This window comes from Lepisma saccharinum, chromosome 4 (genome assembly GCF_977018435.1).
Source record: "Lepisma saccharinum chromosome 4, izLepSacc3.1, whole genome shotgun sequence".
NCBI lineage: Eukaryota > Metazoa > Arthropoda > Insecta > Zygentoma > Lepismatidae > Lepisma > Lepisma saccharinum.
Window position 1 is genome coordinate 94,484,263 of NC_139232.1, and position 22,122 is coordinate 94,506,384.

The following is a 22,122-nucleotide window of genomic DNA, read 5'->3' on the forward strand; positions in this document are numbered from 1 at the left end:
ATAATTCCCGGAATTCAAGGAATTCCCAGTAAGTAACCACCCTGTTACTATCAGCAATGTATATTAAGGCACTTGCAAGTAATATGGCAGCAATCGTGCCAAAATGTCAAAATCAAATTTATTTTAAGTCCACTTTATGCACAAATTTGATTTTTGTTAGCGTCGTTTTTCTGCCACTTTTGACTAGTCGTGACGATGAGGAAGAGTGATGATATAATGAAAGTGATGAAGCGACAGTCACAAAGAACAACCATGCCAAGGCCGGGGTAACCAGTCCGCCACGCAGATCGGCCATTTTTACATTACGAGTAGGGTCTAGCAAAATTTTAACATCTTTCTGTGAACTTTCAATAGGCCTATTACTACTAAATATTCATTTCCGATTCACGGCTATTTGAATTCCAGATATATATCTCAAATAGGCTATGGATTATCATTATTATATTCAATTTCACGTTAATGATTGTCACGGAAAAGTTCACTTGCAACCACTGTCGTCCCCGAGATGAATTTTACCCAGCAATGGTGCATAAAAGAAGCTCTCTAGGGAGAAATTGAATAAATACCTTGCAATGATAACCATAAATATATAATTGTGCAAAATGAGCAAGGGAAAACGCAAGTAAATGACCTTCTCAAGGAAAACTGCAGATTGCTCGATATTAAACCTGTTAACCTCATCTCTTTTCCCAAGGATTTCAGTTTCCCATATTGCATCACTCCGTTTATCTTCACGCTCCAGAGCTCGTCAATCGGCTGATTGTGAGATTACCAGGTTAAATTGTTTGCTTGTTCTCTAATCTGGAGCTTTATATAGGTGGGTCGAGGAGAGCACTGGGTATGGAGTCAAGGTTAGTATCTTGAACATTACGCAGAAATTCAGAAAACGAGGCAGAAGTACATAAACGCGTGGAATAGGCGTTCTCAATGGGGAGAAGAGACGACAATCACCTTGGCATCTCAACTCGAGTTTCGTTATCTTCTCGTTGATGACGAGAACGAGACAAACCTCTGTAAAAGAGTGACCAGGCAATGGCCTGGAATCTCATTCGAGACTGGTAATCTATAAAGCATATAGGGCTGTGATATATTTCCATATATCGATGTCGAAATTTGAAAGCGTCGACATCGTAGTCCTAAATTTATGGATTTAAAATAATATACCTAAACAAAAATTACTTTACCACGAAACTTTCTTCAGACATACCAGTCTGGTGGTTAACTGATTATTTAAAGGCAGGTCATATCGCCTTTGCAAGTGACACCTTCAAGGGATCCCGAGTTCGATATCCGGTGGATGAACATAATGGTTCGGATCCCACTTTAAACTGTAGGTCCAGTCCAAATTAGCATTTCTGTACATAAAATGCACTTGCAAGCAAACTGACATCTGTGGCACGCATATAGTTAGGATGTATGGCAGGGTTGCATACATTTAGGATAAAAGTTAAGTTTTCAGGAGCTAGGGCTCAAACAGAAAAATGTTATCAAGAAAAGTTATTTACCTTAATGATCACTAAATACCGTGGTTTATACAAATATTTATATTTAAATATTGTTTATATAAAGAAAACAAAACGAGACTATTAAAGTATATATAAAAACTAGAGGAAAATTTGCAGAAAGCTCATATTTTTCACCAACAATTAAATCAAAGAGGAATGTTTGTACGGGTAAACACGGTATATATTGCTTAACTATGCATTTCGAGACTCGAGACAGACATTTACAACTCGAGACGAGGGTGAGAACAACACAGGCACACTAGACCAAAAACGACATGGGTACCTTTATACTTATTAAATAATACGAATTATTTAATTTTAATAATAAATAGTATGAAAACTCAAAAAATTCACGATCCACATTGTGTGTGCGGTAATAACAGCGTTAACAGGGACGACATGAATGTTAATTAATGTTATTTATTTCTATTCTACGTCGCATCTAGTTAAGAACCGTCAATGAATCAATGAAGATGAATGGTATGTCATTTAAGAGTTCCTGTCGTCCAAAGGAAAACATTTTCCTTCATATTGCTCTATGTCATCTCACTAAATCCACTACAGAACTGATGGCTGCCCTGGAAGTATATAACATTCGACTTTATCACCATATTCCTATGAATATGCATTCTGAACGTGTGTCATCAATGATCTTCAAAGAAATATCCAGTAACACACTGTATAGTCACTGACCTTTCTTTTTCGCGTTGGGTACGATGCCAGGGGAAAAACAGTAAACTGGCAATGCCAGGTCCTATTTTTTCAGCCCAAGAGAGTATCGACCTTTTTGGACACGACAAGGGACAGCAACATAAAAAAACGCATTCTTGACGAATTTTCCTAAGCAGTCATAGCCTCAAAGAGCTAACGGGACATTGTATTCTGGGCCCTGAAAAATGATTTTGTACAACACCATGTGAAGCTCTTATCAATTGTTGCATTTAGCTTATAATGCAGATGGCATGGCAAATCCAATTTCAATCGATCGGGAATAAATCAATCATTTTTCGCACTTGGTCCAGAATGATCATAATACACACGCTGCCATCGTAATGGTTAAAGAAAAGGCGGGCACACAGAACGGGCTATATAAAACGTTAAGTCAACGTCCAGCTTTGAAAGAACAAGCAACGGAAAAGTCAACTTTAGAAAGTGATGGCACCGATCCAGACTACTAACGTAAAGAACATCCTGTTGAAATCCTGTCAAATATTCTGATGTAAGCACACTGACGTCACGTCTACCTCAACAATACGGTCTGAATGGAGGTACAGTGCATAGAAATCGCCCAACACAGTTTTTCTTTTTATCTTCACTTGCCCTTGATTCTCTAGAAGCGGAAAGCAGCGTGTCCAGTTGCAAATAATTTTTTGAAAAGTACCGGTGGTTCCCCACCAGCCCCCTCTCCAAAAAGGTACAAGGGTGGAGTCCCACTGGGAATTTTGGGGTGAAGCTTTGTTTATGGTCAAAAGTTCCAGTTTTCAGCTTAAATATGTTTTAAGGATATTAAGAAAGGAATATTATTGTTTCAACTTTGACTCTTCACCCCTTATAGTCATTTCATTCTTGCCACGCTACAATTAAAAAAAACTTATTTTCTACACTTGCAATAGGTTGTACTTAAAATAATATATATTAACATCGTTATGCAGAATTCTTTTACAAGTCCACTAAAAAACTTGGCTGCCATGATGGATGGTCAAAGAAATCTAACACGCCATAGCCAAGTCTTGAAGGGTTGCATAGCTCTCAGGATTATTTTTCAAAACTTCTGCAGAATAGGTTTTTTGCCATTAATATTCTCCAGCATGTGCAAATCCCATTCTATGCATTCGGAACAACATTAGGGAGGCTTTTTAGCATTATTTACTCGTGAAGCAAAACAATTAAGAACAGTACTTAAAATAAATTGTAAAGATCACAGTTTAAAGGGTACACTGAGATATTACACTTTGAAGGCATGGGATAAAACTGGTGTAAGAATTACTTCTACTTGAATTGCATATTTTCAATGAATCTAGACTTTGTGCAACCGGTAGAATTGATGGAACTGAAAGAGCTACTTCACATATTTTTATCAGAGTGAATTTCACCAAACTGTATTGAAAAATATCTGCAAGTCATATCGGACGATAAACTGAGAAAAAGGGGTATCCCTACAGTTTTGTAACATTACTAACATGGAAGTTAAACGGGGGAACAACGGCACGGATAATGAACGAGGAAACAGTTATACTTGTATCTTTTCTTCTACATACGTTCAGCACGAACCAGATGCCCTTTCAGAACAGGACATTCTGCGGGAATTGCAAAACTGTTCCGTATCGAAAACCTGCAGAAGGGCTGACGTCAAAAACAATTTTGAAAGCGGTTATCTTTTGCTTGTTTGCACGAGCAAACAAGAACGCTGCAAAGTGCTACATGAAAATTATTACCAAACTATAGTCATTCTTTCTTGGATACGACATCGAAAATGAATATTGCGAACCAAAGGCGACCAAAGAAAATTCACCAAGGGGATGTGGGGTGTCATAGTTTGTCCACGTTATGGTCAGATAGGCTAATTGGTTGACTGTTTTTTAAACTTATGGGTATGTCAGTACATAGGCTATTTGTACCCGTCCCACAATATGGGGATAAGACCCCTAACTAAAACAAAATGGAAGACAACACCCTAATAAGGAAGAAAATATGTCGGTTAAAAACTTTAATTTCTAAACCTAATATACTACTAACAGTGGCGGCGCCAGGATTAATTATCTGGGGGTGCTATGTTGAAAATAAAGAAAGCATGAAATATGCATGCATGTTTTAGCAGAGGCGCAACCACGATTTTTTGTCTGGGGGGAGTAAGTACCAGGATAAACGTGCCACTAATAATAATAATTATTATTATTATCATTATTATTAGTAGTAGTAGTAGTAGTAGCAGTAGAGGTAGTAGTCATAGTAGTAGTTGTATCAAATACGTTATTATTCTCGTAAATCAAGCAAAAAGAGGAGAAGTCTGTGTTAAAGCATTTGTGTTGGACAAACTATTTCAAATATTTTTTCAACATGTTCAATTTGACATTAGCTAATAATTGAAAACAAGCACACAAACTGTATTTTTGAAAACTGAAAATGCATGACGAATATAATTCTTTTTGTACATATTATGACATGTATAACTTTCATGTACAACTTTACACATACGCAACATGGAGCGACGTAAAAAATAAGAACATACATACGAGTATGCATCATGTTGACACTAAATTGTGTACGTATTGAAAGTTTCTTTAATACATATATTTATTTTACGTCGAATTCTCAGCGAAAAAAGCTTGACTCTCAATGTTTGACTGTTGAAAACAATAGCAACAGCGGTCTCACTACAATACCTAACACTTGGGCGCTCAATGTGCATATGACACTGTAATAGTTAATGTTTTCAACATGAGTTTTAAATAGGCGCACCCTGCGGCCGCCCCTGACTACTAACAACTTTTTTTTTTTTTTTAAAAAAAAAACCTTCTTACTGTAGTTAAAAAGCCCAAGCGGACAAAACGCAGCTCTACAGAGGATTATACTGGCCGTTGGTCCAGGCACCAGAGCCCCGTTAACTTGCAATACAGCAGTTACCGGGATGTACTACGGAGAAGTGAGGTTAACTTTTGAGTGCCTTTCCAGAAAGTAACCCTTTACATTCCAGAAAGGCTAATTGGGACTGGACCTACAGTTTACAGTCGGATCTGAACCATTGTGGAATGTGCCTCCACTCAGATAGAACCTGGAACCCCTTGATTACAATGCGACAACGTCAATACAGCGCCATCGGGGAAGAGTGAGAGATGGCTTTTGAAATTAGATAGTTGGGGGAGTCAGAAGGCTTATTCTGAATTGTGCCACCTCACAAAGAAAGAAAAAAGAGGGTTATGCGTTCCGACAACAACACGAGCGTTAGTTCGGTGTATCAACCGAGCAAACAACTTGGAATTAAAGAAAAGAAGCAAAATAGCAGCACTGCAGTTGAGGTATTACATTCGTGTGTCACTTTCTCATGACCAGCGATGCTTTACCATCAAAACCGGCACGATTGGATTTCTGCCGGTTGCGTGACTTCCTGGGCCGACCTTGGGCAGACTGCAGTCCATCCCCACCAATGCATCGATCCGTACAAGGATCAGATTTTTTTCCTTTGCCAAAGCATCAGAAATGGCACGCACCACTTATTGCCTACGTATGTAACCTACTTCCGATAGGAATGCAGCAGTAAAAGATAAGAGGAGAGAAGGTTCCAGAAAATATTTATACGTCTGAAAAAATAAATTCCTGTGCAGCCTGAGGTTTCCTAAGAATTTCCAATGCATATTTTTACAACCTTCCACACACTTGATTGGCATGTCCACTAAAAAAAAAATACATTTTAAAAACACACACCATAGGCAAATGATCCTTGAACTTGCACAAGTGTGTGTCTACAATAATTATAAAGCATACAGGAGAGGTCAGCAGTGTGTTCAAAACAATGCGAAAGTGGCATTTATATAATGACGTCATCATTTGTATAGTTGCGATGATCATGTACTGATAGAAAATCAACGAAAGTTAACAAAAATATAAAACAATAAAGTTTTAACAGTAGGGTTATAGACTGCATATGAAAACAATAATTCCATGTCATATAAGCCACTGAAATATTTTCAACCGCTTATCTGAACGAGCCGGACTTTTGTGAAATCCGAATTATTATGAGCCAGTGTCAGGAATCGAACATTGCAAGCATGTAATAAAACATTTCAGGAGGGGTCCGAACCAAGTGTCTCATAAATAATAATAATGATAATAGTAATATAAATGTTCATAATTAACACATTAATATATAGATCTATTCATAATAATTATTAAAACGGGTAAATTAATTAATATTGTCACTGATATACTACATGAGTAACTAAAAAGATGGTATAAGGATAGAGATATAACAGCACGTATTCCATTATCTAGTTTACGTGTAGTAAAGATTGCTAAAGTTTGTATAGAAACAACTGTCCTGGCAAGGAAATAGATGTCAAAAAAATAAATTGAATATGTATTGAATACCAAAAAGGGATGTTCGGTTCAGTTGATGAAATCTAAACTTACTGATTTTATTTTAAGCAGTAATGTGCATATATCTTCTCAGGTACTGAAAATTCAAAGCTGTACGATCCCAATCTAATGCTTACCTTCGGGTAAGTTCGGCGGAAATAAATAACCCTCGATATTCAAGAAATGATATATGCATTTTGATTATTTAATTTTAGTACTGGGCAAGGCTTTCGGGTGGGGGTCCGAACCCCCTGGACCCCTCCTCTCAATAAGTCCTTGATACCATTATGTTACAAGATAAGTATATTTGCCAGTTACAATCACAACAATGCACAAAAAAAAAGAATCGGACAATGAACGTTTTTAACAATGCTTTACCCATTTCTGATGTATTATTATTATTACAGTTAACATCTACTCGTCAGTCTCTGTTGACTTGGCACGATCTTAATGTGTTAAATTCACAAAGTGGAAAACACAATAACAACAGGCGAGTGCAGACAATTTAAGTCACATGCTATTAAGTCATGCAAAAGAATTTTAATGTGCACTTCGCATTAAAACATAGTGTAACGCGTGTAAAGCATCAAAAGTCGATAAAGTACAGGCAATGTTGCCACTGTGTTGATCGAAGCGGAGAGAGATACGAATTCAGATGGCAAACATGCAAACTAGCTCGTGAAAGTGGAGAAATCGACAGAATTATTACGATTGGAGTAACACGTTTGCCTACTGCCAGCGGTATTTGTTCTCAATGGCAACAGAAGAAAGCCCGACAATCTTGGGTGTGGTGCAGGCTTGCTAGCCCTCAGATTACCCTAGTCTTCACGATTACAAATGTTCGCTTTGCACCTAACTGTGCGAATTAAGCTTTTTGCTTTGGGGGCGATGCCCACTCAATGGTATATTCCTGATTTAATTTTGGGATAGTTTTTTTTTTTTAATTTTCGGGGTGTCATTAAATCTGATAACATTTACACGTAATTTAGAAACAATTACAAAATTTGCATTCTAAGTAACCCAACAAATTCATACGCAACAACTATCGAACTAATAACATCGAAAAATTAACCAAATTTATGTTGCCAAGTTTAAACTTAAAATCCATCTAACCTATACCTACACATTTCTTGTGACCGCTGTAGTACATGTAAAATATCTTCACTATGCCATGAAAATTTAAGTGGAAAACAGTCTGCTGTTGTCTCGGCTTGGTAAGGTTGGTCAGTTACAGAATATTGTCCTCTAATCCACAATGCTTTTTAGCAGGGAAATATTTGATGGACACGAATGATTTTTCAATTGTGTTTGTTACATTTTTTTAAAAAAAATTGTATACTGTATGCTTTCAATTTCATTTTCATTGAGGAGGATAAAAACATCCCTGGCATACGTCTTTTTTTTTTGCCAGGGATAAAATTCTTTGCGAGGGGGGAATCCCCGGCAACACTGAATATTTTATGGACAGCAGGAATTAAAGATATCAGTCTGTAAAACTGAAAAGTATCTCTATGTCCGAGATTTATAATGGGGAAAGAAAGCAGGGAGAGTATTTCTTACGACGACTTTTGAATCACTCTGTACAAAGTAATTTTATAACCTTAGCCTTCTAGAGTTTCTTCACGTACCCAGTAAACCTTATCGGATTACCTTATCTAGTCTAGCGAAATGACAAAAGAAAGTTAGGAAACAGAAGACAGCAGGAGCTAAAGAAAGAGATAACCCAATGAGAAATAAAACCAGTACAGTTCCTCCGAGTGAACTCCTTTGAATAACAAAAGAGGAAAGTCGGTATGCAATGAGTACAATCTCCCAGAGCCATGTCCTTGAATATGGAAATCCATAAAGCAATACTATCCTTCACCAACATATATTGCTCAATGTTGCACACACTTCAAGTCATGCATATGGATCAACATGTTGTTTGCTTCAATTAACCCGAATAAAGTTCGTTCTGTCCATGCTTGTTGCTTCCAAGATACTTCGCTCACAGAAGTCCAGCATGCGATTTTTCTTTTTCATAGACTGAAAGATATTTGAGTGGAAGGCAATTTCAACAGTTTTTTTTTTTTTTAATCAACCAAATAGCTTGAGGTTGAGGTCTCACGATTTCCTCAATTTTGGTTCCGGATTCGACTTCTGAATGAGCAAGGACATTCCTTCCATGAACCAACTATTCATTCTCGTTGTAATTATTAGCAGAATTCTATTCGGGCTGAATTTCTGAAGACAATAAAGGTAATTTACAGCGCTTGGAGCGAAAATTTTTACAAGGAAGGGTGCACCTAGTTGTCGTTGTATTGGTTGATAGTCAAGAAACAGTACTTCTTCGTATGCTCCATCACCACCAAAACGGAAGAGAAGAAAATTCCATTAAGAGTTGTACTTGGCCGATGCATACAAAATCTGGAGCCATTTGCGTGTCTGTCTCAAACATTCAGGCAATGGTCTGATCAATATGTGATTGATTACATTCCTTTCTTGTCACTATACATAGAATACACTTCGAGGCTCATAGCTCCTATACTTTACTCTGGGTGACCACCCTAGAACCATGATAAAATTCAAGTATAATTCCCGGTTTCCAAAGCGAACTTTCTAAAAATTCAAGGGTACAAGAAGATGTTTTCTCTATTTCAACCTTACGTATTACAGGCCAGCACACACACGCGCACATATATAGTATTAACAACATAAAGGTCTATGTGATTTCGATGTATTCAAAAATTCTAAATCAGTTCAATTAAACGGTTTAACTCTACTATTTAAAATATTTAATTTAAGGAGAAGAGTTACATTTGCCATTTCACATACTCAGACTCGAAATACAAACACAAGTCACGCACGGAGTATACTAACCTACGAAAAATTGTTAATTGAATAAGAATTTCAAACGCAAATATAACTGACCAACTTCAAGATACATTACCAATAATCTTAGTTTGTCAGATACTAGATCGTTCTGCAAAGGACACCAAACAAAGTAAACGGATTGAGAGAATTCTGTTTCATTTTCCACGCACCTTTTCTTTTCCTTCACCGATAAAAATAAAAGCTAAACTTAGAAACTTGCCTCAGGGCATTTATAAATTCAATGAGATTTGCATTAATGGAAGTTGCAGTTTTTCACGTCTAGGGAGAAAAATTCACGCAGAATTCCCGGAGCCAATAATTCACGCAGAATTCCAGGAATTCCCCGTGAGTAGCCACCCTGTTACTGCTCACAGCAGCTATAAATTCTGTGGTAAGTATGTTTCCACATCGTCTATCCAACACACTACATAGCAATCGGAATTCCGCGACACTTGGGGTCTAATTTCTTGTTAGATGGTCGCTTGTTTGTTCAAGGCTTAGGAACAGGTGAGGAGATACTTTACTTCTTTACATTCCGAATGTAAAAATAAAATATTAATAAAAAGATGAGCACATCTGGTATTTTTTTATTAGTGCGTATTTTCAAAATCAAATTTTCAATTTAAAAATTAACGTTAGCAAGGGTTGGGTCCTTGTCACTTTAGCTGAACATTGATGCTGTTCCTGCAAAGAGCACCCGTAAAACATAACACACTACATATATGCTTCGATAATTGAAAATTACGTTGTATTAATTAGTGCAGTTCACAAATAAGAAATTTCTACAATAACCTCACATAAGCCTTCCATTTATGAGTTTTGTTTAAAAAAGGACAAATCTGCAAAATCGTCAGAGGACACACTAAAAATAAATATTAGGAAAATATAGTTTGTGTGTTTACAACTCGCTCAACTCCATGGATATGACGCCCTGGTTTATTTTACAGGCACTTAGTGCATACCCCTAAATGTATGCAGGTGGAGGTTGAGCAACTTCGGGGGTTCGCTCCCTTTAGAAAAACTCACTAAGCTTTCCATTCACCAAATGCAGCAAATTCTCACATAACCACTTGGTTGATGTGAAATGTATCACCATCAACCAATAACAAATTAAATCAACAATCAGATACCTCAACTTAATGATTACAATGACAGAAGGTACTGATCTTGTATTAAAGCAATGGGACAGACTACAAATATTTTTGGGGGGAGTGTGGCAAGATGAACATAAACAATGTTTTGTATACCTGCTCCCTTGAGAAATTTGCCACCTATGCATTGAATTGTCTGACAATTATACCTTTTCCAGAAATTAAGCTCTGGGAATAAATTACACAAGCCTTATTAAATTAGGCTTCAGATGATTGAGCAAAATTCCCAGGGGGTTCCTCTAGGACCCTGACTAAAGTGGGTATCGCTGCTTTACAAAATATGCATGGGTATAGTGAGACCACAAGCAAAAGAAAATGCACATAACTACATGTTCTGTACTTTTGCATGGAGGGGAGGGGTAGAGTGAAGCAGGCTTTCCCATGGTTCGAGCTGAATGGATAGAGGGACACATGTGAGAATATTTCTGGCACAAGGTTCATTTGTTTATGATTGCTCTATAACATTACTGAATATTCAATGCTGCTCATGAATCATTTCAATAATGCATCATATGTATAAATCTTGATGTGTTGCAAGATACGATAGGATGCTGGAACCATGTGCCCAGGCTAGGATTTATATTATATTTGGAGACCCAAAGTTAACTTAACTTAAATTGATGCTGCCATGTAGTTCGCAACGCAACTCTGTTGTGTGGCTGCTCCGAGATTACTAATGTGTGACAAATATAGTACACAGTGGTGAATGTAGATAGCAGAGGTAAGATGTACAGTGATATTGTGTGTGCAACTGTTAGGTCATGCTATCAGATTGGAAGGATGGTGTAGGAAGTTCAGCAGGTGAACATTAAATTCTATGTTAAACTGAGCAAGACTAGATGGATTTTCGTGATGCGGTGTGACAAAAGATGTCTCATCTGTGGAGAGGAAGCAACTGAATTCTTCCCCATGATAAAGCACCAGTCATCCTTGGTGATTGAATACGTCATCAAACAACATCCTCGTCCATCTACAGTCTCTGTGCTCGTCCACTGATTACTACCTTTTTCCCAATCTGAAAATCAAGATCATGGGGTGCAAGTTTGCATCGGCAGAACAGGTTAAGATATCCACAATTTGATTGGAGCTGTTGTTTTAAGTCCACTTTATGCACAGGTAGGCTAATGGGGACTAGATCTACATTTTAAAGCTGGATCAGAACCACTATGTGCCTCCATCGGGTATCAAATCTTGGACCCCTTGCTTACAAGGCGACAATGCTACCACCGGGGGGGCGAAGACATCCACAATGTGTGTGTCTACAGGAGGACACCAAAAATAACCCACATGAGAGTTCTGATAAGTGTTAAGGATGCTGGATGAAGTGTGTTCCTGCCCAAGGTGCTTATTTGAAGATAGTATTTTTGTGTAATAAATGTTAGCACAAAAGTTTGGTTAATTATTGATTACCACGTATGTCAACCAAGGATCTTTCACAGTGTGTGTTTTTAAAGTTTCTTTCCAGAAGCTTTGTATCATTAAAAATTTACTAGTGACATGCCAGTACCAGATAAGTTTTATAAAATTATTTCTTTATAAGGCACCCAAATATGTATATAAGTGTGACCGAGGGATAATTTCATTAAATTGTAAGTTTTTCTGTTTTGACGCTGCCTTTCTGCATCTACACACTAATCAGAAGGATGAAGATAGATGATGATTAGGAAAAAAATGGTGTAGGTACACTCACACAGAAAGACATTTGTGCAGGTCAATAAATGGGAAATTAATCTTGAGTTACGATTGTGGTGACTCAATCACTCTACACATTTGGTCACTGAACAGCAATATGAATAATAACAAATTTTGGATTCAATGTCTTGAATTTTGTAGCAGGTGAAAAATAGCTAATTTTAAAAAAAATTGACCTTTAAATGGCCAAGTTTCAAGTAGAAATATGGTGTTCATATGCAAACTTGTATTCTGTGATCAACCAAAGATGCATGCAATCATTATGGAAGAATTATACTGTACAAATTAGGTACAAATACCTGACAATATTCCACAACGTGATGACCCATTCCCATGCACAGAGAAGAAATTAAAATATTAATAGAAATGTCATTAATTGTTGGAAACTAATTTCAATGCTTTATGCAAGTTTAAGATAATGTGCCAATTTGTTAAGAGAATGGATTTATTAAGCGTTCACATATACCGATGCCAATGAAAAACAATTACTGAATAAATATCAGGGCAAAATTTTCAATGCAGAAAGTAATAACTAAAATTAAAACTGTAAATTCAAGTACATTGTGAAATACACTTTGCACACAAAATGATATAGTGAGGCATTACCAAACAAATGAAGTATCATTTTGACATCCTACACAATTGCAATGCAATATAGATTATTTTTGGTCCATTCTATACATTTATGCATCATGCTTCAATGTACAGGTACTGATTTCCTTGGATTTCTGAGGACTGGACAGGTTAGACTATATTGAAACAAAATACTCGAGTTAACCTTGATTACTATTCCCTTGCAATCAAACAATTATCACTCTCACCTTATGTGCAAGTGGTGATGGGTTCAATTCCCAGTAAGAGCTCCGAAAATCCAGTGCTGAACCAGCTTGGCGAGGACAATGAAGTACTACTTGAAAGCAGTACATTAGTATTTCTGTCATTTAGTCTCCTTTCTGTCACTTTTGGTTAATTGCAAGATGAGGATAAGTGTTGCATCCACCAGGTATGGAAAGCTGGGTATTAGGAAAGACCGCTTAGCAGGTCTTGGGTCTCAAAGGGCTACTGCATCACCGAGTTTAGTTTCATTTATAATATTACTATTATTACAATTGCATTTGTAACTTTAAATTTCTAACAAGGCTTTTATCATATCAGAATGTTAATCTGTAAGTCTGGAATAAAAATGTCTTCACACCTATGTCAGTTTACAACTGTCAACCCTTCAATCCTGATGAGCCCAATGGAGAGTTGATACCCCCCCCCCCCAAAGACATTCGTAAAAAAGAATAACAAATGCTGGAAAAGATGGCACAATATCAAACAAACTTCTACAGAAACAAAAAAATATCATTAAACTTTTCAAGGGTTCTCTGAATACTATCTGCATTGGTGTTGTACACCATACACAAATACATTATAATTGCAAAATAGAATTAATATACATAGAAAAACTTACACTAAGGTCAACTAAGTTTCAAACTTACCATAATGTGGGATATTTACAAATATTCTACTATTCACCTGATAATTTGGAACACCCAGATATATTTGTACTTATATAATTCCTCACACGAAAAATAGCAGCTGCAGACATGAAACAGACTCCAGGGCTGGTTTGGTGGTTCCGTTGGTAGACAAATGGCATTGTATGCCAGAGACCAAGTCCAGGCCGAGCCTGCATTTTCCAGTGGTATATTCTCCTATGTTATCTGATGTACTGCCAGTAAACCAACTTTTTCACATACATAGAAATTGCCGGAAAATTTGAAGTTGTCAAACTTCTGTTTTAGTTTTACTTGCATGCCTGCATTTGTGTTTTATTTATACTATATTTAATTAATACATAATAAATATATACAATAAATAAGAACTGTAGTGGTAAACCAGGTTAAATTTTCAGGATATGTCACCAATGTTTTCACTTAAATTCCTACATTTTACTATTTACTACGAGAAAAATCATAAAACCACAAATGTTACTACAAAAAAGAATGAAAATAATGATTCTCCTTACCTTTACTCGCAATACATTTCAGTTTTCATGAACTGAACAGCAAACTTGTATTCCAGCCACTTCTAGCCTATAAATAGAAAAACAATAAATCTCAGTGACATATTATTTAATACACATGAAACTGCACAGGCCAAGTGATGTCCAGGAATTTAAGTAGCCATTGCTCTTCTTCTTATAACCCAAAGGTAGGGTAGTGGCTATTACCCATAACAATTAAATAAAACTGAAAATTATTTCCTGCTATGGCAAATCAATTTGAAATCATGTGGCAAAAGCAAGATGTACACTATATTTCAGATTTTGATTATAAAAATTTGCATTAAGATAAGCTCAAATGCATGCCAGGTTCCTACACGTTAGTTGGGTTACCAGCCTATCGGCTGCTAGGACTTAAGTGTATATTTAAACAGTAATATTAATAGTCTGTTAAGATCTCAAGTGTACAATCCTATGCCTTTGAACAATTACTCCAAATGCCAACAACCTCCAAAAATTCTTCACAAACAGCCCATTGTACAGAGTGGTGAGCTCAGGATTTTTGAGAGTGAGAGGTTAGGTACAATTTTTAGTAGTCAGCCCTCATCTTGTCATGCCTATTTTTTTAGGAATATTGGGCCAAAGGAGGGGGAACGACCCCACCAACCCCACTGATACCTACGTCCATTTTTTAATATATAAGAGAAATGTATTTAACTTAGCATTGGGACTGATCTGTAAACACATTCAAACCATGCCATGCAATGCAAGACCACTGTTAAAGTTTTAAACTAATATAGTATAAATTGTAATAGTGTTACTTACTGATTCTGTTGCTTGAACATTGTAACAATGTTCTGAACAGTTGTATAAATTTTGCATCATGTGACATCTATCAATCAGTTTAACTTTAAAATATATGATTATAATTAGAATATTAAAATATATCTATTTAACTTTGATATATAGGGGAAAGTCTTACAGTACCGGACACCCTAAGTTTATTGGTAATAATTACAAAATGAATAGGCAGAATGTAAGCAGAAAACAAGAATATGGTACTTCAAGGCATTCTTTATTAAGAACAGGGAATCACTGATGAAAACTGTGAACCAAAGTACAAATGAAATTGCAAACAAAAAAAATAACATTTGAAGAATAACAAAAATTGTCGTACAGTACTGGACAGGTAATGTTTTAGCTTATAGATTAATCGAAATCATAAATTAGAAATCACAGACCACTTAAATGCAGTGGCAAGGCACTTGCCTACAGTTTAGCATCATTCTTGCAATGTTTGCAAGTAGGGGAGACCGGGGTAATTAGAACATGGGGTTATTGGAACATGTTAATGTAGAATAATTTAAAACGAAAAGACTGGTGTAATAACATTTCATACCTATGTACCTACACTAAACCTACATGCAGAAAATTTGTTATTGGAATAACTACACAAAAGTTAGTTTTATTTGACTTTTATTATACACCTGCAAAAATGATGTGACGCATGCTTGGTATTTCTCTGCTTCTGCATATACTGGATGTGAATGAAAGAACCCTTTTAAAATTTTCTTCACCCCTATAATAAAACATAAATGCACACATCATTTCATGTGAGTTTGGTTGTCTATGGGCAATTTGCCTGGTTTTTATAAGCAAAGTTCTTATTACCCCAAAAATTTCTGCAAATGGGTTATTAGAACATTGCGTAATTTGCTTGATTTCGCTTGGGTGTACCAGATTGTACATGTAACTATTAGAAGTTTTTTCTTTACTACATTGTAGAATGGCCTGTAACCTTTCAAATAAATCATAGAACACTGATTTTCATTCACACATATTTGCTTCACAGCTGGGAAATTGAACTTTATGAAAAAAAGACGTTAACTTGGGATTTTATTTAAACAAGCATTGATAACTCCAGAAGAAGTAGAGCTTTTGTGTTCAAATTTGCAGGGTAAATGGGACATTTATATATGATGTTCGTATTACCCCAACAGCAATCTAAAGCTATTCAGTTGAAATTTCTAACTTATGTTCCATTAACCCCAAATGGGGTAATTGGAACAATTTTATGGTGTCATGACAATTTTTTTTTTTGGACGAGTATTTGCAATGCAGGTATGGTCATTATTTTTTTCAAAAATATGCAAAAGATGTCCTTTTAAATGGTAGAAATTTTTAAAAAATCCATCAGTAACTTTCTGAGTAATTTACAGTGGAACTTTTACAGGCTGTTTCCTGTTCTAATTACCCCGGTCTCCCCTAAAATACAAGATGCTTTCCACAATCTGCACATTGGACGTGGGCACAACCATTACACAAGAGATATTGCACCCATTCTTCATTGAATATCTCACTACAAATGATGCATTCTGTTCCTTCTTTTTGATAGCAATGAAGCCCGGGTGTTTTGTCTTCATCCTCCTTTACTCTCCTTGGAGATGTGCGCGATGTGTTTCCTCATTTCATCATTCCAACTTCCTGCATGTCTTGTTCATTTTGTCTCTTCTGGGTTTTCATTTTCTTCTTCACAGATTAGTGTAAGAGGGTCCTGACTTAGAGGCTGTGGGGTTGCTATTGCTCTCTGCTATGTGTTGATGTGGCAACTGGCAGATCATCTGGCACTGGCGTTGCAGAAACATAGACCGCATTAGGCTCTGTAAAGTTCTCAACAGGGAGGAAATCCATTTAATCGACAAATACCCCTGCGTTCCTAGGAAAAAGACCGAACAGCTGATAGCTGACTCTGTAAGTTCCATTCTACAGATGATTGGTTTTGAACTTCTTTTTGTTCGCTACTGGAAGACTTTTCGTTGTCCGGTACTGTATGATCGTCACATGGTAGCACCTCGTCCGATTTTACATTTCGTGCAGATGCTACCGTGAACCCTTTACCAGCTATTACGAACTAGAGGCCTACATACGCACTTACGTATAAAACTATATCTCCTGCATATCTCGAACTGGAGGAATATCACCGTGAAAATAACTTTTTACACTCGCTTTTCCTACAAACTGCTTCAACCACCCCTTCTCCAAGACACTCCACACAGACTTGTGTGCCCAAACTACAATAAAAATTGATACATACACATTGCATTGGTACCTGGCAACTGCTGCTCTCTAGCGTTCGAAGGAAGAACTAGCGTTGCCCGGTACTGTTAGATTTTCGCCTATATATAAAAGTTTGGTTAAAAATTAATTAATATTATGTGATTTTCATAATATTCAGGATAATTAAGACTCCGTGAATGTGCACTTCAACATTTTTGTTGGCTTGCAAGATGCCCAGAAACCAGAAAAGTAACAGCCAGTATACGTGAATAAAAATTCCAATCTACTTAGCTTGGTAGAACAGTAATACTTCTAGAATTCAACCTCACTAAGCAGATATACTTGCAAGATAAAAGATAAAGGTAAAAAAGCATGGAAGGGCAAAAAAAAAATCTACCCATTGCCTTCCCCAAATTTGCTGATTCAAACATCTTCCCTCTTTCGATGATCTTACTCTTGAAGAAAATGTAAGGAATTGATTGATTGATTTGGTTTATTTTACTTCGCTTTACTATCACTTGTGATTAATCACAAAGATAAGGATGAGTAATGATACAATGAAAATGATTAAGGGACGCTCACAAATAATACCCAGGCCGAGATTCAAACCCAGGACCCCAGGGGGTTGTAGCATGCTGTGACAACCACTTGCCACATAGGTCAGTAAAACGTAAGACATTGGTGATTGATCTTACGCAGATGGCACAAAGCATAAATGTGAGTCATTTTTATACACAATACATTATAATGAACAAATGAAAACTATAATGTGTGACCTTTATACTTCACCCACTGAAACTAGTGGCAAATAGAAGCATAAAGCCACAAAAGGTATGTTTTATAAAATTAACATTGCTGTCCAACAACCCAGTTCTTATCTGATAAATTTATTACAGACTGGTGATGTGGTTCTCTCTTAATCATTAGAAAAGTATGATGGTTTAAGTAATTAGTCTTCTACTGGAAAATGATACGGAAGAAGAGAAAGAAAAGGTGTCCATCGAATTTTTTAAAAATAACATTTAAGGGAGCAAATTAACAATACAGAAAGCATCTTCAATTGCTTTCAAATTCGGCATAGTCACTAATTTTGGCCTCGTAATCACAAATCAGCAGTTAAAATTTGGCGGTCACGTCTAGAAAATGCAAAATAAGTAAAAAAAAAAAAAAGTGAGTCCGTGAACGGAGTAAACAGTAAACACCTTGGATTTATGAAGAAAACAACTATTTTTTGCAATGATTAGCGTTTCAAAACTATGTTTACGATCACCCTTAATTTTAACTATGCTTGCCTAACCTAACCTTACCATGAATGGTTCGTGGGGCAAACATGTTTTCCACCTTTACACAAGATGCCATTTTCTCACATGTAAATGAACGCTCCATGCAATGGGTCTCACTTATTGCACAACACTTGAGCAACGTTGTTATGACCGTTGTACGGAAAGGAAGACATCTTCATATCAGAAAACATGGTTTCCACGTTAGTGTATGAAGAATCGTAACGGTAATTGACAAGCTTATTTTGCAATTTCTAGACATGACCGGCAAATTTTAACTGCAGATTCGTAATTACGAGGCCAAAATGAGTGAGTATACCGAATTTGAAAGCAATTGGAGATACTTCCGGTATTGTACATTTGTACCCATTTAAGTATTAAATGTATACATATTTCAAAGCTCTAAAAAGGTAAATACTATAACACACATGAAACTGAAGTGATAACACTAATTCAGTAATTATGAATTGAGGATTTATCACATCAGAAATGATAAAATATAAAGTTTACATAAGAAAAAAAACTATATTGTGTAATATCCCTTTAAGGATCAATGCTTGCCAAACATGATATTAACTTACTATTTGTGCATTATCATTTTCTTGAGTACTATTGTCATGTTTATCTGGCTTTCTTGATGGATTATAGGGTAATAGTGATGCTAACAGTGTTTGCTAATTGCATTGTGTACTAACATTTGTGAAAAAAAACGTCAGTGTTAAAAATAATTATTAGTATAAACCAAAACAAATATTTTGTTATGTAATTACAAACATTTTTTTAAAGAATTAACTAAAAAAACAACTAAAAATCTTGAACTCAACATCTATGCAGGCATAAAGCACAATTCTGTACAATGTAGATTACAAGGTCTTACTTGAGCAAGAGGTTTGTTTTCAACTGCTTCATTTAATCATGTAGTTTCATATATTTAAATCTAATACTAACTGGAATTTTCCAGAATAACAAACAATTTCAGGTTAAAGTAACAACTCCATAAGAAAACAAGGTACCTAACTAATCAGAACATGTGCAAAATGCCTGACTTCATTTGTTTCAATTTCTATCTTGGTTAATATACATTGCTTTCCTAACTCTTTGGTAGGATGATGTGGAAGAATGATGGAGATGTGCTTTAGGTATTTGAATCTAGGACTGCTGGCTTCACAGTGCATTACAGTAACTTCTTTGCCAAAGAGGTTGGCGCCTTCAATATATTTTTTGAGTCAAAGAATAGATAGCCTACAACATAAAATTGACATACACTTCACAGTATGATAGTCTTTGAGACACCATGATATTGTAACTAAATTTTACAAAAAAGTCATATTACTGATTTCGTGCATTGTTTCAAGCACTTGTGCTCAGATAAATTGCTGTCATGTTAATGTATCATTTAAACTACTGTCATAATTTTTTGCTCTAATATTTATAACTATTTTTTTTCTAAAGCTGCAATTAATAATGACACAAGCAACGGAGGACATAATTCAAAGCACTGTTGTACAGCTTATCATACATTGCTTCACCTTCAGCATAATTTAAAAATCGATCCATATATTCGGAATTCAGATCTCATTTAAAAGCATTGGAGGCGCCAGACAACAGCTATGTTCATCGTAAAATTAATATTATTATTTACGAGTACATATGTCACATTGTTAGTAGAGAAAATGGCATGAGTTTACAATACCGGACCACTCTCCAATTTCTATAAAATTTCGTCTACTTACTAATTTCGGTGTCCTGATGACGTATCTGTAGTTCATATTTGGCGGTCACTTGTTAAAATTGTACATTTACGTGTAGAACTTGTAAAATAACCTTGCGATTTACCACGGTGATTGTTCATACACAGCAATTTGGAACCACCTTTCTTTCGCAATTCGTTAATGGTCTTTCTTTACGCACAACAATCTTGCTGACGTCAGACGAGGAATGCCTACGAGGTTAGGTTAGGCCTGTTAGGTTAGGTTCCATTAGCATAAATACAAAGAAAAATTAATGTTTTAGCTAAGAGAACTATACCTTGTTTTGCCTGTTGATTTCTTCATGTTGGAAAAATGGCGTCTTCCATGGAGCTATTGTTCTTATGGTAGGGTAACGTAACGTTAAGAAAACATAGTTTATTTCGTTTTTTTCTCGATTTCCATACTTGACCGCCAATTATTACATGCAGATTCGTGATTAGGAGTTCACAATTAGTGAGTAGGCGAAATTTCATAGAAATTGGAGAGTGGTCCGGTATTGTAAACTCGTTCCGAGAAAATTAATATTCAATAATGACTTTGCATACTTTTTCTTGATTATATATTATCTGCAAAAGATTTATCCTACCTGTGAAGAGATCGAAGATTCACGAAACACTTAAGGAAACCATCACACTTCCACTAGAAACCAATTAAATCACTTTTAACACATTTAGAATTGAAATCGTCGAACTGGTAACTTACTACATGCATTTAGAATGTCTGGCAATCTAAAATACGGTCACTTTCTTAAACTGAAGGCCGGCATGTAATACAAACATCGTAGCCTACTTTTGACAACAAATGGAAAACTTGTCTGCTAGTACGTTCCATGTGTACGAGAATCAGCTGTTTCACTTATATCATATATTATTATTTTTCTGACAGATAATGAAATTTGACTACAACATATCTCACACTGCTCTCAAGACATTACATATGTACATATTCTGTCCTTACCAATAGCGTCTCCTTCAATATTTTCTTTCCACCGGTATTGTAAGGTTCACCTAGTTTCCATTTAGAACCCAGAATGACGTCACTACAGCAAATATGTCTGCTCGCTAGCCAGCCTTTTAACCTTCTCTCAGTGCACGGAAGCCTCAGAGCGATTCTACCAACATTTTTTCTCTCTCCCCCTTCCCCTCTCGATCTCTCTCTGTCTTTCTCGAAAAGAGATTTGAAGGACGAATGCACTAGGTTAAACGATTGGCTTCAATTTGCGAATGAATAAAATATGCTTGTCGAAGCACAACCACTTAACTTCCTTCACCACTTAACTATTTGGATGAAATTATATGGTACTCACTTTGTTTACAACCAAAGGAACGTTTATCAACTTTTTCAATTTTAACATGTTACTTTCGATTTCTGCAATTTACATGTCAAATAATTTACAGCGAGAATTACCATTTCTGAAAATAGCGCAAACTAGAACTGCTTTTAGCAATTTCCTAGTATTTTGAAGAAAACAAAAATGACCCAGTGTGCGCAGGTAAATGCGCCTTATTTTTTTAGTTGTAGTTGTGATAGTTGTAGACTAGTTGGACAGTAGGCTAGTAGTGGTAAGAATGACTACAAGAAACATTAAAACAATTATTAAAAATATAATTTGCCACACTAATTAAACTTTCTTCCGAGCATTCGCTGTCCCACTGTAACTTCTCTTGATTTTTCTTTTGTCCATTATTATTGCATTTTGAAAAAAAAGAAAAAGTGTACTTACACATAAACATAACCCTACAGCTCTACAGCACCATGGCGGGCCTTGGC

General features: G+C 36.1%; 1 protein-coding gene across 3 annotated transcripts in view; it reads right to left on the minus strand.

Moving 5' to 3' along the window:
• Positions 1-21,416, minus strand: part of Usp2 (Ubiquitin specific protease 2) — a 109,846-nt gene extending 88,430 nt beyond the window's left edge. For 2 of the 3 annotated variants that reach the window (XM_083120912.1, XM_083120909.1), the window contains exons 1-2: positions 21,310-21,416; positions 14,289-14,355 (exon numbers count right to left, since the gene is read on the minus strand). The gene's annotated coding sequence lies outside the window, so the exon portion shown is untranslated. Of the gene's footprint in view, positions 1-14,288; positions 14,356-20,938; positions 21,283-21,309 lie in introns of those variants that run through there. The other variant, XM_083120910.1, reaches the window with a different exon arrangement.
• Between the last annotated feature and the right edge of the window lie 706 nt (positions 21,417-22,122).